The sequence below is a fragment of the Chelonoidis abingdonii genome, chromosome 5, assembly GCF_003597395.2.
Source record: "Chelonoidis abingdonii isolate Lonesome George chromosome 5, CheloAbing_2.0, whole genome shotgun sequence".
NCBI classification, from domain to species: Eukaryota; Metazoa; Chordata; order Testudines; family Testudinidae; genus Chelonoidis; species Chelonoidis abingdonii.
In genome coordinates this window covers 133,833,018-133,850,067 of record NC_133773.1, presented here as the reverse complement: position 1 = coordinate 133,850,067, position 17,050 = coordinate 133,833,018, and the positions used below count along the sequence as shown (strand labels likewise).

The following is a 17,050-nucleotide window of genomic DNA, read 5'->3' as shown; positions in this document are numbered from 1 at the left end:
ATCACACCAGGACAGCAGGTCACAGCAACACAAAGTGACTGCCAGCTACATCCCCTATTGTCATAAACAGATAGGTAAGGGTTAATGTCTCTTTCACCTATAAAGGTTAACAAACAGTGCCCTGCAACATCTGACCAGAGGACCAATCAGGAGATAAGATACTTTCAAATCTCGGTGGAGGGAAGCCTTTGTTTGTGTTTTTGGGTTTTGCTTTGTTCTCTCTAGGATCTGAGAGTGACCGGACGTACTACAGGCTCTAATTTTCTATTCAAGTAGTAAGTGCAACCAGAAAGCTGGTTTGGTCTTTTTAATTGGTTTTCTTTATTTGCAAATGTGTATCTGGCTGGTAAAGTTTTAATGTGTATTTGGCTGGAAGTATTTTAAATTGTATTTCTGCTGGAGGAGGCTTTTCTCCAGTTTCTATAAGCTGAAAGACCCTGTAATATTCCATCTTGAATTTACAGTGATTATCTTTATTCTCCTTTCTTTTATTAAACGTTTTTCTCTTTAAGACCTGATTAATTTTTTCCCCTTGTTAAGGCAAAGGAACTGAGTCTGTACTCACCAGGGAATTGGTGGGGAGAAGGGAGAAGGAGGAGTGGGGGAGGAAAGGTGAATTTCCTCTGTGTTTTAGATTCACGGAGCTTGAATCTGTCTCTCTCTCCAGGATAACCCAGGGAGGAAAAGCCTGGGAGGGGGGGAGAAGGGGGAGAAAAAACCTGATTTCTCTGTGTTGTGATTCAAGGAGTTTGAATCACGGTGATCTCCTAGTGTACCCAGGGCGGGAAAGATCTGGGAGGAAGAAAGGAGGGGGAAGGGAAATGGTTTATTCCCTTTTGTTGTGAGACTCAAGGAATTTGGGTCTTGGGGTCCCCAGGGAAGGTTTTGGGGAGACCACAGTTTATCAGGCCCTCCAAGTCCTGATTGGTGGCAGCTTATCAGATCTAAGCTGGTAATTAAGCTTAGAGGAATTCATGCTGGTACCCCATTTTTTGGACTTGAAGGTTCAGATTGGGGAAATATACCATGACACCTATGTTATGCACTGCAGGTATAGCATGAATCCCTGATTACAAACACAGGCACATACACAAGGTTGGAGCCATCTTTTGTCCTCCCAAAACGAAACAGGTGCCGCTCCTCAGAAGTACTTGTAGCGGGAACCAAAAGAAGGTCCAGTTACAAGTCCTGTCCTTTAGGTGGCTTCAGGATTTCTCTCTATGTGTCAAGTAATGAATCTTCCCGTTGAGTTTAGTCGCTTCCATATCCTACAGTAACAGCTCTAAAATGGTGGGAGAAAACAGGACCCTGGGGAGAAAACCCAAAGCCCTACAGATCCCATTTCCTTATGAAAGGACAGCAGGTGCATTGGTACTGCCACTCTGTATAGGAAGCAGTTGTTACAGTGAGGAACAGAAACTGAGGAAAGCAGGGTACTGATCGGTATCATCGTGATTAGCTATAGCCTTGCAGACAATCCAGCATCATCTGCTTCAGCCTTGCTGATTGTAAATGTGTCGTCACTGCCAGAACCACTCACTGAACCGGTCTGAGGCACCAGATGCATTGGAGGAGGCAGGATAGAAGGAACTTGGGAGCGTATCCCAATGTCTGTTGATACCAGCCTATGTGGCTTGTAAACATTGAAACTGGCTTTGCAGTTGATAGTGACTGTGTCTTCTGGAGACACTGACAGTGATTCTGGAGTATGACTCATCACAGTGCCCCAGTGGAGTCTGCATGGGTAAAAAATTAGAAGAAATATGGATTCATAGACTATAAGGCCAGAACGTACCATTGTGATCATCTATACTGACCTCCCACATAGCCCAGGCCATAGCACGTCCCTGAACTGATTCCTGTTTGCTGCAGCAAAGATTTTAGAAAATCATGCCAGCTTGAATAAAACATTTCCAATAATGGAGAATCCAACACAACCCTTGGTAAGCTGCAATTTCCTTTAAAAAAATATGCTGAATTGGATTTTCCTTACCTCAAGATCCAGTGGCAGGAAGTTGAAGGTAGACAAATTTCAACTATGAATAAGGTGCAAATGTTTACGAGTGAGTGAAATTATCCACTGGAACAAGTAATCAAAGATTGTGTTGGATTCTCCATTACTGGAAATTTCTTAATCAAACTGGCATGTTTTTCTAAACAACTCACTCTAGTTCAAACAGGAATTAATTCAGGGAAGGGCTATGGCCTGTGCTGTGCTGCAGCTCAGACTAAATGATCACAGTGGTATGTTCTGGCCTTATAGTCTATGAATACATATTTTTTAATATATCCCCCACCCCGTACAAACTTCTTAGGGGACACTGTGATGACTCAGACCCCAGTGTCTCCAGAAGACACAGTCCCTATCAACTGCAAAGCCAGTCCCAATGTTTACAAGCAACCTGGCTTAGTATCAACAGACACTGGGATACGCTCCCCAAGCTCCTTATCTATTCTGCCTCCTCCCATGCATCTGGTGCCTCAGACCGGTTCAGTGAGTGGGTCTGGCAGTGACGACACATTCACAATCAGCAGGGTTGAAGCAGATGATGCTGGATTGTCAGCAAGGCTATAGCTCACAACGATACCGATCAGTACAAAAAGCTCTCTGCTTTTTTCAGTTTCTGTTCCTCACTATACAGCTGCTTCCTATACAGAGTGGCAGTACCAATGCACCTGCTGTCCTTTCATAAGGAAATAGGATCTGTCGGGCTTTGGGTTCTTCGCTCCAGCGTCCTGTTTCTCCCGTCATTTTAGAGCTGTCACAGTGGTATATGGAAGAAACTAAACTCAAGGGGGAGATTCATTACTTTACACAGAGAGAGAGATCCTCAACTGATGTAAATCAGTGAAGTTACTTGGGCTATGCTGATTTACACCAGTGGAGGACCAGTCCCATATAGTCACTATTACTAAACTCTGTTGCTCTCCAAAGCTGCACATTACGTTGCAATCCCAGCGCTTTCTTAATGAGCTTGGAAAATGCAGAAAATATAGATTTCAGCTCTACAAAGGAATAAGCCAGTAAATAAAAATCCAAAGCAGCAGAAATGTTAAAAGAAAATCAAAGCTAACCTTTAAAAATACATATTTCAGTATATGAATGTTTTTAAATGATGAAAAGAGGTTGTTCATATAGCAAGATTGGCTGGTTAAAAAGTATCTAAAAGAATTCCAGCATATCCTTATGTACCTTTATACACGTGAGCGTTAGACCAAAATCTCTGCAAGCCTACATCCACTGAAGTGAATACAATACCGGCAGCAGAGAATATAGCTCATATTGAATGTATTAATTCATATCTTTCTATTAATGCTACAGAACATTCATATCAAGGCCACAAGATGGCAACACATATCCATGCTAGTCTCCCTAAGTAATTTGTTACCGTCCTTAATTTTGCTTACTGTTAGGAAGTTTTTTCCTAATATCTCACCTAAATCTCTTTTTTTCACATTCTTGAAGACTGTTATGTCCCCCCTCATAGTCTCTTGTGTAGACTAAACAAATCCAATGTTTTCAATCTTTTCTGATAGATCATGTTTTCTAGATTTGTAATTATTTTTGTAGTTCTCCTCCGTACTTTCCCCAATGTTTTCACATCTCTCCCGAAATGTGGTGCCAAGAACTGGACACAAGACTCCAGCTGAGGCCTTAACAGTGCTGATTAGAGTAGAATTACCACTTCTCATGTTTTTCTGTCAGAGGCAACATTAACTCTTCCACAGCCTGCTCTGTGCTGCAGGAAAATGCCCATGGAAAAGCAGGCCCCCAGAAGAGGGTGGCCAGGGTTCCTTGACAGTCCAATGGGTCAAGACTGAGGGGAAAGGGCAGACTGCCCTAGAGCCAGAAAAGAAGCTCAGTTCTGCCACAACCAGATGGTTCTAAACAGCTGTACGTCCCCCTGAATGTACAGAGTTATGGGGCTTGATGTGCTGACACTTCCACAAGGGACCCCAGCAACAACAGAGATTGGAGAAAGCTATAGGAGAGGATCCTTGCAGTTTTCCTTCCTCTCCTTCAGAAAGACTCTAGTTGTTTAAATCCCATTCAACTCACAGTTCCTTACAGCCCCTAATATCCCACTTCTCTGTCCAGGAAAAATTATAACTACATGGGATGAGTTATTGTGAAATGAAACATCCTTGTGAAGACCCTGCTGTGAATCTGCTGAAGGCCCAAGGCTCTGATGAGACCAAAATACACATACTGGAGGCAGACACTGGAGATCCAGGGGTAGGCAACCTATGGCACGGGTGCCAAAGGCAGCACACTTGCTGATTTTCAGTGGCACTCACTCTGCCTGGGTCCTGGCCAGTGGTCTGGGGGGCTCTGCATTTTAATTTAATTTTAAATGAAGGTTCTTAAACATTTTGAAGACCTTATTTACTTTACATACAAGACTAGTTTAGTTATATATTATAGACTTAAAGAAAGAAACCTTCTAAAAATGTTAAAATGTATTACTGGCACTTGAAACCTTAAATTAGAGTGAATAAACGAAGACTTGGCACACCACTTCTGAAAGGTTGCCGACCCCTGGTTTAGGTCCTTGATAGGTGAGTGACCCTTCATGAAAGTCACTTCTAGATCACACACAAACTTGTCATCGTTGAGAGCTCTTTCGTATCTGGATTTTTGTTCGCGTCCAACTCAATGCTAAACTTTGCAAATAGAGGAAAATTCTGTCATCTGTTGGCCTGAGCTACACGTTAATATGTCACCAGCACAGATATGCCAGATGCGGTGATTTTTGAACCAAATACTATGCTTCTATAAGACACGTGTAGTGAAGCATATGGAGATAAAGCGCTTCTGCTGGAAGATATACATCTCTAGGAACGTTGTACTGTTGGCAGAACCATTTATGCTGATAGAAGTTGAACTACACTAGCCACGGGTTGCCAGTTATCGTTCCAGACCAGATATACTATGCAGCAAAACATTAATATAGACAAAGCCTAACCTACGGGTAAAAGAGAACTATAGCTAATATTGAAATGGTTGTAGCTATAGATGCGTTAAAGGACAAGAAGCTAAGTGGAAGTGTATGATGGTGATTTGTGGGACGAGACTCAGAGGAACTAATATGTTTGTTATGCACAGAGACATCAGAGGACTTGACTCCTGTGATTGATTACCGTCCATCCGAGACTGCCCGCTTGTCCTCGTTGCAGGGACGGAAATTGGAAGGTTGTCATCAGGATAGTGAGAGATAAGAAGGTGGACGAATGGAATGGGGACAGCTAGACAGATGATCAAAAGGTGTGTCGCACATGCTGGGCTCTATAAGATTATATTTCCCACTAGAAGCAGAACAAGCAGGTTCTTGAAAACTTACTGTATATTATTAATTTTATTCTGGTTAAACAGAAGTTAGTGGTTTTTTCAAAATCTATAAGTTAAGACTCTGAAGGATCTGCCAGGCTTAGAAACATTAGAAATTGACCAGATCACCAACTCATGATGCGAATTCGGGCCTGAGAGATCCAGGATGTAAAAGCTGCATGCAGCTAACATGAGGTGTTGAACAACGGTGGTGTGTCTCAGAGGCGATAATGACATTCATACTACAGCAGTATCTCAGCCAAGAGCAGCCATAGAATATCAATCAAAGGACTTACAAGTAAGATACTCTGAATATTCAAGCTGGAGACCTCAGCATCATCTAGTACAACCCCATGCTCAACGCAGGGCAACCCCTAACTATTATTTTTTTACTCCTACATCCTATGGCACCTCAAGGACTGAACTTACAACAGTGTGGTTTAGCAGGTCAATGCTCAAACCACTGAGCTAATCCTTCCCCCTCCACAAAGAAGCTTCTCAGATTCGGGCTGAATACCAGTTAATACAGACACACACATTAGTCACTGCAGAAACATAATTTCAATACAAGATTCAATTGCGCATCCGTGTGCAATACTCAGTTAATCTACAGAACCTCCAGTCTGCTGACTGAAGGGCAATAGAAGTCCTCTCTTAACTTGCGAACAGAGACAACATTTACAAGCAGAACATGCTTTGCATATTTCCCTGAGAATCTCCTTGCAATGTAGACGTCATACCTAAAGTGACTTATTCTTAGACTTTATACCATAGATTCACACTGTCTTTCAGACTAGAGGGACAAAAATGATTTCACAGACTCATCTCATCTGGCTCCCAGTGCTCTGGATTCAGGGTAACAACAACATCATGGAAGTAGTAGATGAAGAATCTCTCACCAAGACTTAATTATCATAGATTTCTTCATCAAACCTACATTAATTCTTCATCCCATGAGCTCACTGGAAAGCTCTCTCCAATAGACACAAATCATGCAACTAGATGGTTTAAATGAAAATTAGACAGTAGGTATTTGAAGATTTATTTTTATAAGAGTATTTCATGTAATATTTTTCCTCTCACCCAGATGCAAAGGGGCAGATTGTGATGACTCAGACTCCAAAATCACTGGCAGTGTCTCCAGGAGACAAAGTTACCATCAACTGCAAAGCCAATTCCAATGCTAATAGCAACATACACTGGTACCACCAGAAATCAGGACAAGCTCCTACGCAACTTATCTACAGCGCTTCCACCTGTCCCTCTGGGATCCCAGACCGGTTCAGTGGCAGAGGGTCTGGCACTGACTTCACTTTTATAATCAGCCGAGTAGAAGCTGATGATGCTGGAGATTATTATTGTCAACAAGCTCAAAGCTTCCCTCTCACAGTGATACAGAGCAATGCAAAAACGTCCCTGCTTTCTTCAGCTTCAGTTCTTCACTGTAACAGCTAGTTCCTATAGTCAGGAAAGGCATTGTTAGAACTGCTGCTGTGTCAGAGTGGTGGAGGGTCTGTCCATTCCAGGCTCCTCACCCCATTATCCATTCCTTCCTGTCATCTCTACAGCTCCCCTGCACTGTAGTAGCACGACTGGATTTTTTGCAGGGTGATTATTATTAGCTTCCTTTTAACTAACTAGAGTATTAAAGGCTGGATCCAATTTCCCACTAACTTTACAAGATAGATCTAACATTTCAGATAACAAATGGCTACCACTGTATAAAGCATCCAGAAATTGCCTGTGTAAGCAGAATGAGCAGAGTGGCTGTTTCTCTCCCCATACAAGCATAAAGCAGTAAGACCCCTTTCCACAATCTGGTGCATGCCCATAAAGCAGCTCACAGATGGGACAGAGAAAAGGATTTTCTACACTACAATTCCTGAGTCCTTTCTGTATTCCAATGACCTACAGCATCTGGTCTAGATTTCAGACAATCTCAAATTGGAGAGGAAAAGTGCTGACTCCAGTTCAATTTTTAGCAAGTAGCAGTTAAATCTTATCTGCTAGTCACCTCACCCTGGGCAGCAGCACACAGCATCAGTACTATGCTGCGGTTCTCTGCAGGGGTTTAGTTGTGGAGGCAGTCTCTCCAGTAAGTCTACAGCAGATTCCATCGCCTTATACATCCTTAGCACCACAGGCAGGAACAATGGGAGGATGTGGCTAGCAGCAAATCCTGCTGCATTTCTCCTGCCCTTCCTTAGGCCTTATCCTAAGTGGCCCCCACACTCTGGCGTACATAGATTTCCTGCAGAGCTAGAAGCATTTCAATATCTGCTCATGCTAAGTTTCATTCTATTACTTAATATAAACAGTGATAGTATTTAATACAGTCTCAGCACTGTACAGACAACCCTCCCAATGACTCTCCTAGGTCGGTAACACTATCATCCCATTTTACAGAAGGATGAAGTGCCTTGCCTAAAGCCACACACTGAGTCAATCGCAGGATTAGAATTCACATCTCTGGCTTCCTTAACTTGTGCGTATGCTCTCATGGCACACTGCTTACTAGCAACAGAATCTGCTGTCCGGCAGAGTGAGTGTGTGATTTACAATCAGCCTTGCAAACAAATATTTACTTGCCCAGGGAACAAAACTCACCCTCCTCTGACTTGGTAAGAATTAAAAAACTCAGTCATTTGGTCAGAATGCTCCCATTAGAAGAAGTTCATAGTCCAGAGATTTAAGCAGGAAAGAGGCAAAATGGAGCTGTTTCCAGAGCCTTTTATAGCTTCTGCCAAGTGAAGGGAAACCTATTATTCTCACTGTGGAAAATTACAGGTAACGAGACGGCGTTTGGAGTCACACAAGCAAGTCACATGTCCATGCATGCTTTGCTTATTTCTAGTACAGGCCATTCTCCATACTCTAGTTAGAATATGCATCCACTGAAGTCAACGCAATCACGGCATCAGAGAATGTGGCCCATTATATTCAATGTATTATTTCAAACCCTTCAACTAGTGCTACAGAACACTGTCATGGCCACTAGATGGCAACACTTACCCATGCTATTCTGCAACGTCTGAAATTTCAGCTAAGTCGTTTATAACAAAGTTAACATGATAGTAAAACCACTCCATGCATTTGGAAGGAATGCAGATAAATCAGTTGTACTGCCCCCACGCTCATCAGCTCTGCTCTTCATTATTCTCATGCCCTCCTCCCAGCCTTTCCAACATCCACCGTCCCTGGGTGGAAGGGCCATAACCGGTGGCCAGAGGTGTAATTTAACCTCCCTCCTTCACTGTCACTGAGAATATCTGGTGCTAACACGAACCCAGACAAACACTTGCTCTCCTTAGTTTTTATTCCACCTCCTGTCTCTTGGGAATCCCAGGCAAGCTCAGTTTTAGTGGGTCTGACCCTGACGACACTCCCACAACCAGTAGATGAAAACAGATGATGCGGGAGTTCATTGCTGTCAGCATTTCCATAGCCCCCAGTGCTTTCTGCAGCCTTTTTCTGTCATTACTTAAAAACTTCTCAACTCAAACTGCAAATCTCAGTTCTCTGTTTCTGTTGAATGGAAAATATTCCATATTAGTCTAATGTAAACCTCAGCCCAGCCACCCAACGTCTCTATTAACTATCAACTGTGAGAGGAGTTAGATTAATAGCAAAAAAAAAAAAACCTGGATACCCAACAAACACTCAGGTTGTCTCTACAGGCCATTTCTTTTTTTACTTTTTTCTTAACAGGCATGAATTTCTTCTTGTAGCCCAATCAGCAACATGTTCTGTAACTTCCCAGCCCAGAACTTTGCCAAAGCTTCTGGGTTTCTGTAAGTAGAACAGGTCATGTGTGGTCAGTACAGGAGCTAGAGAACGAGGCTGTGCCCAGAAACCTCAGTTAAACTTCCCCTCTATATCCACAATACCAGAGCGCCCGTCCCTGCTCTGCTCTGTCACCTGACAACACTGTTCTCTTGCCAACTGCTCCCTTTACTTGACACGATGGAAGAAAAATTAGAGAGAGAAGCAAAGTGTGTTCGGTAATGAACATTTTTGCTCTTAGCCAATTTCAATTAAAAAAAAATCCTAACAAAGAAGGCTCAGATCCATCTCTGAGTTAAGCTGATCTAAATTGGAAGTAAATCAGTTGGGGGAGGGATAACTTAGTGGTTTGAGCACTGGCCTGCTAAACCCAGGGTTGTGAGCTCAGTGGTTGAGGGGGCCATTTAGGGATCGGGCGGGGGGGAGAACTATAGTTGGGGATTGTTCCTGCTCTGAGCAGGGGGTGGGACTAGATGACTTCCTGAGGTCCCTTCCAACCCTGATAATCTATGAGTTAGAGTGTCCTAGCACCTCTGAGACCCAGTAGGTCTGTGTAGCAAAGCACCATAGAGCTGGTGTGTACCATGAAGTAACATAAGTAGCACTTATCTACTGCTTTTTGTGCACAGATCTCAAAGTGCTGTACAGTACTGGGTCACAGTTGTTACTGATGGGGAAGCTGAGGCAGGGACAGGGGAAGGCACTTAGACAAAGTCTCCCAGCAATTCAGTGGCAGAGCTCATTGTCCGTCCAACTTGAATACCAGCAGAAAAGCCTTCATTGAAATAATGCAGCCTGATGCAACATTTACTCTTCCACAGCTCCCTTGTGCTGTTGGGAAATGGCCTTGGAAGTCAGTGTCGCAACTCCATGTTTTTTGCCGCCCCAAGCATGGCAGTTAGGCGGCCTTTGGCAGCACACCTGCAGGCAGTCCACTGGTCAGGTGGATTTGGTGGTGTTTCTGGCGGGTGATCTGCCGCTCCTGTGCCTTCAGCGTACCCGCCGCCAAACTGCCGCCGAAGCCACGTGACTGGTGGAGCTCCTGCAGGCATGTCGCCGAAGGCCGCCTGACTGCCGCCATCACATAGCTTGCCACCCCAGGCACGCACTTGCTGTGCTACTGCCTGGATCTGCCCCTCCCGTGAAGACTACTGCAGCCTCCATTGCCCTGATGCATCCTCACCACCAGGGATAAAAGGGCAGCAGATTGTGGCTAGCAGCAAAACATCACACTTCTCCTGCCCTTCCCTAGCCTTCCCCAGACAGCCCCCAGACACCGACATACCCAGATTCCCTGCAGAGATGGTAGCCTTTTCTTGTATAGCTTAACAGAAACACAGAACAAACAATGTCAGCATTTGCTAAGGTCAGAGCACTGTACAGACAAATCCTCTCAATTGCACTATCACCTCATTTTACAGGAGTCATCACTGAGGCAAAAGGGTGAAGGGCCTTGACAAAGGCCACACAGTGAGCAGCAGTGGCAGAATTAGAATTCAGATCTCTGGCTTCCTAAGCTTTTGCTTTCATGTCACGCTGCCTAACAATAACAGACCCAAGTGCAGGGTAGAGCAAGGGTGTGATTTATAATCCACCTCGCAAATCGTCATAAATATTTATCAGCCCGGGAGCCAAAATTCATCCATTGCTGCCTTTGATAAGAATGTAAAATCCCTTAATGTTCATTTTACTTTAATGCCATAAAAATTACTCTCTCCAGCAGAGTGGTATTTTGAGGGGTGTTACGAACACTTACTCAGGGCCACATGCTGCAGTCATTCTGTGAGCAACAACATTACCAGTGAAGTCAATGGGAATTTTTGCTTAGATACGGACCAATGAGAGGCAGCTCTAGAGGAATGAGCCTAGAAGAGTCCAATATCAAAAGCTTATGCAGTCTATTTCTCCCACTAACTCACTAGGCATCCTTGGATGCAACATTTCTCTCTGCCTCTGTTTCCCCATCTTCTAAAACAAAGATCCTCAGGACAGCCATAAGCCATAGCTACATTAATTTTTTTTCCCTGCTAGGCATTAGCAGGCAGAAGGAATTGGGTTTTAAAGGGCAGACAGAAAAAAAAAAATTTTTTTTTTTCCCTGCTGTTTCAGCAGTTCGCATTTTTACTAGGCTCATTAAAGAGAGCCATTAAGAGTCATTGGTTGGAACAATAGCCTTCTCTTTCAGAGGGCTTGCTAGCAATCACACAGTCCCAGGGAGGAAGAGATTGGTTTTACAGACAGCAAAATTTTTTTTTCTTTCTCCTTGCTGCTCTTAGCATCTTACTTTAAGGAAGACAGGGGTTTTACAGGGCTAGAGAGCTTGAATTTTTTTTTCTGCTTCAAGTTTTTTTTTGCTTGCTGTAGCAGCTTGAAATTTTTTTTTCCTTGCTGCTAGCAGCTTGCAAAAAAAATTTTTTTTTTTTCAGTCATTACAGAGACCCATTACATATCTTTTGTTAAACAATTGAAACTTAAGTACCCAGCCAGCAAACTCACACAGGTAAATACAGTAGCTTTGGTTGGTTCAATTGCCAATCCAAACAGAGCTAGGACAAATCTCAGCAGGCAGAAAGCCAGCAATTCAGACAACAGACACCAGAGGGCACTCCAACACAAGAAACAAACCATGAGTTCAAAAGATGAGCAGAAAAAGGAAAGAGCCCGGCTACAAGCCCAAGACAACGAAAATAAACATAGGAGACAGCTGGAACTACTTAAGGCCGAACAAGATGCCCAGGAGGCAGCTTCACGAAGAGATCAAGAAGCCAAAAAGAGATCAAGAAGCCAAAAAGGCAGATCAAGAAACCAAAAAGGCAGTTCACGAAAGAAAACAACAAGAAGAAGAGGCAATTCACAGAAGACAGATAGAACTACAAAGAGAGGCTCACCAGCAGGCCTTGGAATTAGAACGGGCTAAGCAGCAGACCCCAACAAATCCTAACCCTCCGCCGCCCGTTGTTGTTCCACCGCACAGGAAATTTCCCAGCTACAAGGCAGGTGAGGACCCGGAGACCTTCTTAGAAAATTTCGAAAGGGTCTGTATTGGGTACAACATCCCTGAAAACCAGTACATGCTAGAGCTGAGTCACACATCAGTGGACCCTTGGCAGATGTGGCGGCTAAAATGCCAAAGGAACAAATGAATGATTATAAACTGTTTCAAACCCAAGCCAGATCCAGACTGGGGATAACCCCGGATCACGCCCGTCGGCGGTTCAGAAACCAAAAGTGGAAACCAGAGGGGTCCTTTCCCGACCACGCCTACTACGTTGGGAAGCATTGCGACGCCTGGATATCAGGAACCCAGGTTCAAACCTTTGAAGAATTGCGCCACCTCATATGCATGGAGCAGTTCTTGGATGGTGTTCCTGAGGAAATAACACGGTACATCCTAGATGGCAAACCCACAACTCTCACCGAGGCGGGGGAGATTGGAGCCAAATGGATGGCCGTGGCAGAGAGCAAGAAATCTACTGTAAAGGGGAGTGAAAACCCCAGGAGCCACCCCAGCAATAAACCCTACAACCGAGGGCAACCCAAAACCCCACCTACAAACCAAGAAAAGCCGCAGACACCCTATCCTTCCACCTCACCAGTCTCCAGTGACTTCCTTCAATCCAGTAACCCGTTATCTGGAAAATGCTATCACTGTAATGAAACGGGACATATCAAGGCCAACTGCCCAAAGGCCAACTGCCCGAATAACCCCACCCGGGTGCAAGTCATTGCACCCCCAGCGGACCTAAGACCCCCAGGCCCAGATACCTCTCAAATCCCCTTGGAGCAAAGGGAAAAGCTGAGAGTGGGCGGAAAGAAGGTTACCGCGTGGAGAGACACGGGAGCACAAGTGTCAGCTATCCACCAATCCTTCGTCGATCCCAAACTCATCAACCCAGGGGCCAAAGTGACCATTTACCCCTTCATTTCACAAGCTGTGGACTTGCCTACAGCTGAACTGCCTGTCCAGTACAAAGGCTGGTCAGGAATGTGGACTTTTGCAGTCTATGACAATTATCCCATCCCCATGCTACTGGGAGAAGACTTGGCCAATCAAGTTAAGCAGTCCCAGAGAGAAGGAATGGTTACACGCAGCCAAACCAGACAAGCTTCCAGACCCATTCCTATTCCTGCCGTCCACAGAGAACCTGTCTGTGTTACCAGAGACCCAGACTGAGGTAGTGGACCCGGATCCCATGTCAACGGCTGAACCAGCCACAACACCTCCAGTCCCAGACCCGGAACTGGAACAGCAACCAGCACAAGCAAGCGCAACCACACCTTCAACCCCAATGCCAGAAGGGACCAACGAGCCTGAACTGGCAGAAGCAACAACCAACCATACCAAAGAGGCTCAGGCAGAGCCTGAAATACCACCAGGTGCACCAGCCACAGACTCAAACCCATCAATTACATCACTTCCAGAGGGACCAAGCCCAAGTCCCCAGTCTGAGGAAGAACTGGAGTCCCCAGCTTCAAGGGAACAGTTCCAGACTGAGCAGGAAGCAGATGATAACCTTCAGACAGCTTGGGCGGCGGCACGGAGCAACCCACCGCCTCTCAGCTCTTCTGACCGATCCCGGTTTGTTATAGACCAAGGACTTTTATACAGGGAAATTCTTTCTGGTGGACGCCAGGAACAAGGGCAACTGCACAAGCGGTTGGTGGTTCCAACTAAATACAGGGGGAAGCTCTTGAGCTTAGCCCATGATCATCCCAGTGGTCATGCTGGGGTGAACAGAACCAAAGACAGGTTGGGGAAGTCTTTCTACTGGGAGGGGATGGGCAAGGAAGTTGCCCGGTATGTCCAGTCTTGTGAGCTGTGCCAAAGAGTCGGAAAGCCTCAAGATCTGGCCAAGGCCCCTCTCCAGCCACTCCCCATAATTGAGGTCCCATTTCAGCGAGTAGCTGTGGATATTCTGGGTCCTTTTCCGAGAAAGACACCCAGGGGAAAGCAGTACGTACTGACTTTCGTGGACTTTGCTACCCGATGGCCAGAAGCAGTGGCTCTGGGTAAACACCAGAGCTAAAGCAGTGTGCCAGGCCCTAACCGACATTTTCACCAGGGTCGGTTGGCCCTCCGAAATCCTTACCGATTCAGGATCTATTTCCTGGCAGGCACCATGGAGGACCTGTGGGAAAAATCATGGGGTGAATCACTTGGTTGCCACCCCATACCACCATCAAACCAATGGCCTCGTGGAAAGGTTTAATGGAACATTGGGGGCCATGATCCGTAAATTCGTTAATGAATACTCCAATGACTGGGACCTAGTATTGCAGCAGTTGCTCTTTGCTTACAGGGCTGTACCACATCCCAGTTTAGGGTTCTCACCCTTTGAACTTGTGTATGGCCATGAAGTTAAGGGGCCATTACAGTTGGTGAAGCACCAATGGGAGGGATTTACACCTTCGCCAGGGACTAACATTCTGGATTTTGTGAGCAACCTACAAAACACCCTCCGCCATTCTCTAGCCCTTGCTAGAGAAAACCTACAGGATACTCAGGGAGAGCAAAAGGCCTGGTACGATAAACATACCAGAGACCGTTCCTTCAAGAGAGGAGACCAGGTTATGGTCTTAAAGGCGCAACAGGTCCATAAGATGGAAACATCCTGGGAGGGGCCATTCACAGTCCAAGAGCGCCTGGGAGCTGTTAACTATCTCATAGCATTTCCCGATTCCTCACTAAAACCCAAAGTGTACCATGTTAATTCTCTCAAGCCCTTTTATTCCAGAGACTTACAGGTTTGTCAGTTTACAGTCCAGGGAGCAGAGGACGCAGAGTGGCCTGATGGCGTCTACTATGACGGCAGAAAGGACGGCGGCGTGGAAGAGGTGAACCTCTCAACCACCCTGGAACGTCTGCAGCGGCAACAAATCCAGGAGCTGTGCACCAACTTCGCACCATTGTTCTCAGCCACTCCAGGACTGACTGAACGGGCATACCACTCCATCGACACAGGTAATGCTCACCCAATTAGAACACCACCCTACGGGTGTCCCCCCACGCACAGGCTGCTATACAGCGGGAGATCCAGAACATGCTACAGATGGGTATAATCCGCTCATCTACCAGTGCATGGGCATCTCCAGTAGTTCTGGTACCCAAACCAGATGGGGAAATACGCTTTTGTGTGGACTACCGTAAGCTAAATGCGGTGACTCGTCCAGACAACTATCCAATGCCACGCACCGATGAGCTATTGGAAAAGTTGGGACGTGCCCAGTTCATCTCTACCATAGACTTAACCAAGGGGTACTGGCAAGTACCACTAGATGAACCTGCCAAGGAAAGGTCAGCATTCGTCACCCTGCAGGGGTATATGAATTTAATGTACTTCCTTTCGGGCTGCGAAATGCACCCGCCACCTTTCAGAGACTGGTAGATGGTCTACTAGCAGGACTGGGAGAATATGCAGTTGCCTACCTCGATGATGTGGCCATTTTTTCTGACTCCTGGCCCGCACACCTAGAACACCTGGAAAAGGTCTTTGACCGTATCAGGCAGGCAGGACTAACTGTTAAGCCAAAAAGTGTCAAATAGGCCAAAACAGAGTGACTTACCTGGGACATCAGGTGGGTCGAGGAACCATAAACCCCTACAGGCCAAGGTGGAGGCTATCCAAAAGTGGCCTGTCCCAAAGTCAAAGAAACAGGTCCAATCTTTCTTAGGCTTGGCCGGGTATTACAGGCGATTTGTACCACACTACAGCCAAATCGCTGCACCACTGACCGACCTGACCAAAAAGCCCCAGCCAACTACAGTTAAATGGACTGATGAGTGTCAGGAAGCCTTTACCCAACTTAAGGCGACGCTCACGTCTGACCCTGTGCTACGGGCCCCAGACTTTGACAAACCATTCCTAGTAACCACCGATGCATCTGAGCGTGGTATAGGAGCAGTTCTTATGCAGGAAGGACCGGATCAGAACTTCCATCCTGTCGTGTTCCTCAGCAAGAAACTATCGAGAGAGGAAAGTCACTGGTCAGTCAGTGAAAAGGAATGCTATGCCATTGTGTACGCCCTGGAAAAGCTACGCCCATACGTTTGGGGACGGCGGTTCCAGCTACAAACTGACCATGCTGCGCTAAAGTGGCTTCATACAGCCAAAGGCAACAACAAGAAACTTCTTCGGTGGAGTCTAGCTCTCCAAGATTTTGATTTCGAAATTCGACACATTTCAGGAGCTTCTAACAAAGTAGCTGATGCACTCTCCCGTGAGAGTTTCCCAGAATACACTAGTTAAAACTTTTCCTGACAATGTTGAAGTCTTGTACTTTGCATGCTTTTATTTCTATGTGCATGTGTGGTATTCCTCTGTTTAGTTTAAAGTTTTAGGTAGAAATCACCTCCAGTGAAAGTTTCTACTGTCGGTGATTTGGGGGGCGTGTCATAAATGGATAGGTAGGTAAGGGTTAAGTTTCTTTTACCTGAAAAGGGTAACCGAACACCTGACCAGAGGACCAATCAGAGAACTGGATTGTTTAAAGTCAGGGGCGGGAATTTGTATACTCGGGGTCTTTGTTGTTTTCTTAGCTATGAGGAAACAAGTCTTCTTCTAATTCTCTCCTAATACTTCTTCTAAACATCTGTAAGTACCCAGGAACCGCAAAGTAATTCAGCTATGATGGTCTTTGGGGTGTATTTTACCTGTATGTTAATTTGTTGTGCTGGTTTAATTGGGCTATCTTTTAAATCAGACTGTTTCTTTATATTTTCTTATAAGCAAGAGCCTGTATTGAGTTTCTTAATGCAAGATGATTGATTTTTATATTTTCTTTCTTTTTTTCTATAAAGTTTTCTTGTTAAACCTTGTGAAAGTTCTTTTCCTAGGGAGGCAAAGGGAAAAGCCAGGCTGTGGGCTATTTTCCTATTTGGGTCCAGGGAAAGAGCAGACTACGGGGAAAGAGACGAAGAATTCTCTCTGTTCTCTGGTG

General features: G+C 45.3%; 1 long non-coding RNA gene across 1 annotated transcript; it reads left to right on the top strand.

Annotated features, from left to right (window-relative positions):
* Positions 1 to 357: 357 nt before the first annotated feature.
* On the top strand, positions 358 to 15,327 carry LOC142046920 (uncharacterized). Its single transcript, XR_012656021.1, has 2 exons — positions 358 to 735; positions 15,206 to 15,327. It is a non-coding gene; the product is annotated as an uncharacterized LOC142046920 (long non-coding RNA).
* Positions 15,328 to 17,050: the final 1,723 nt, after the last annotated feature.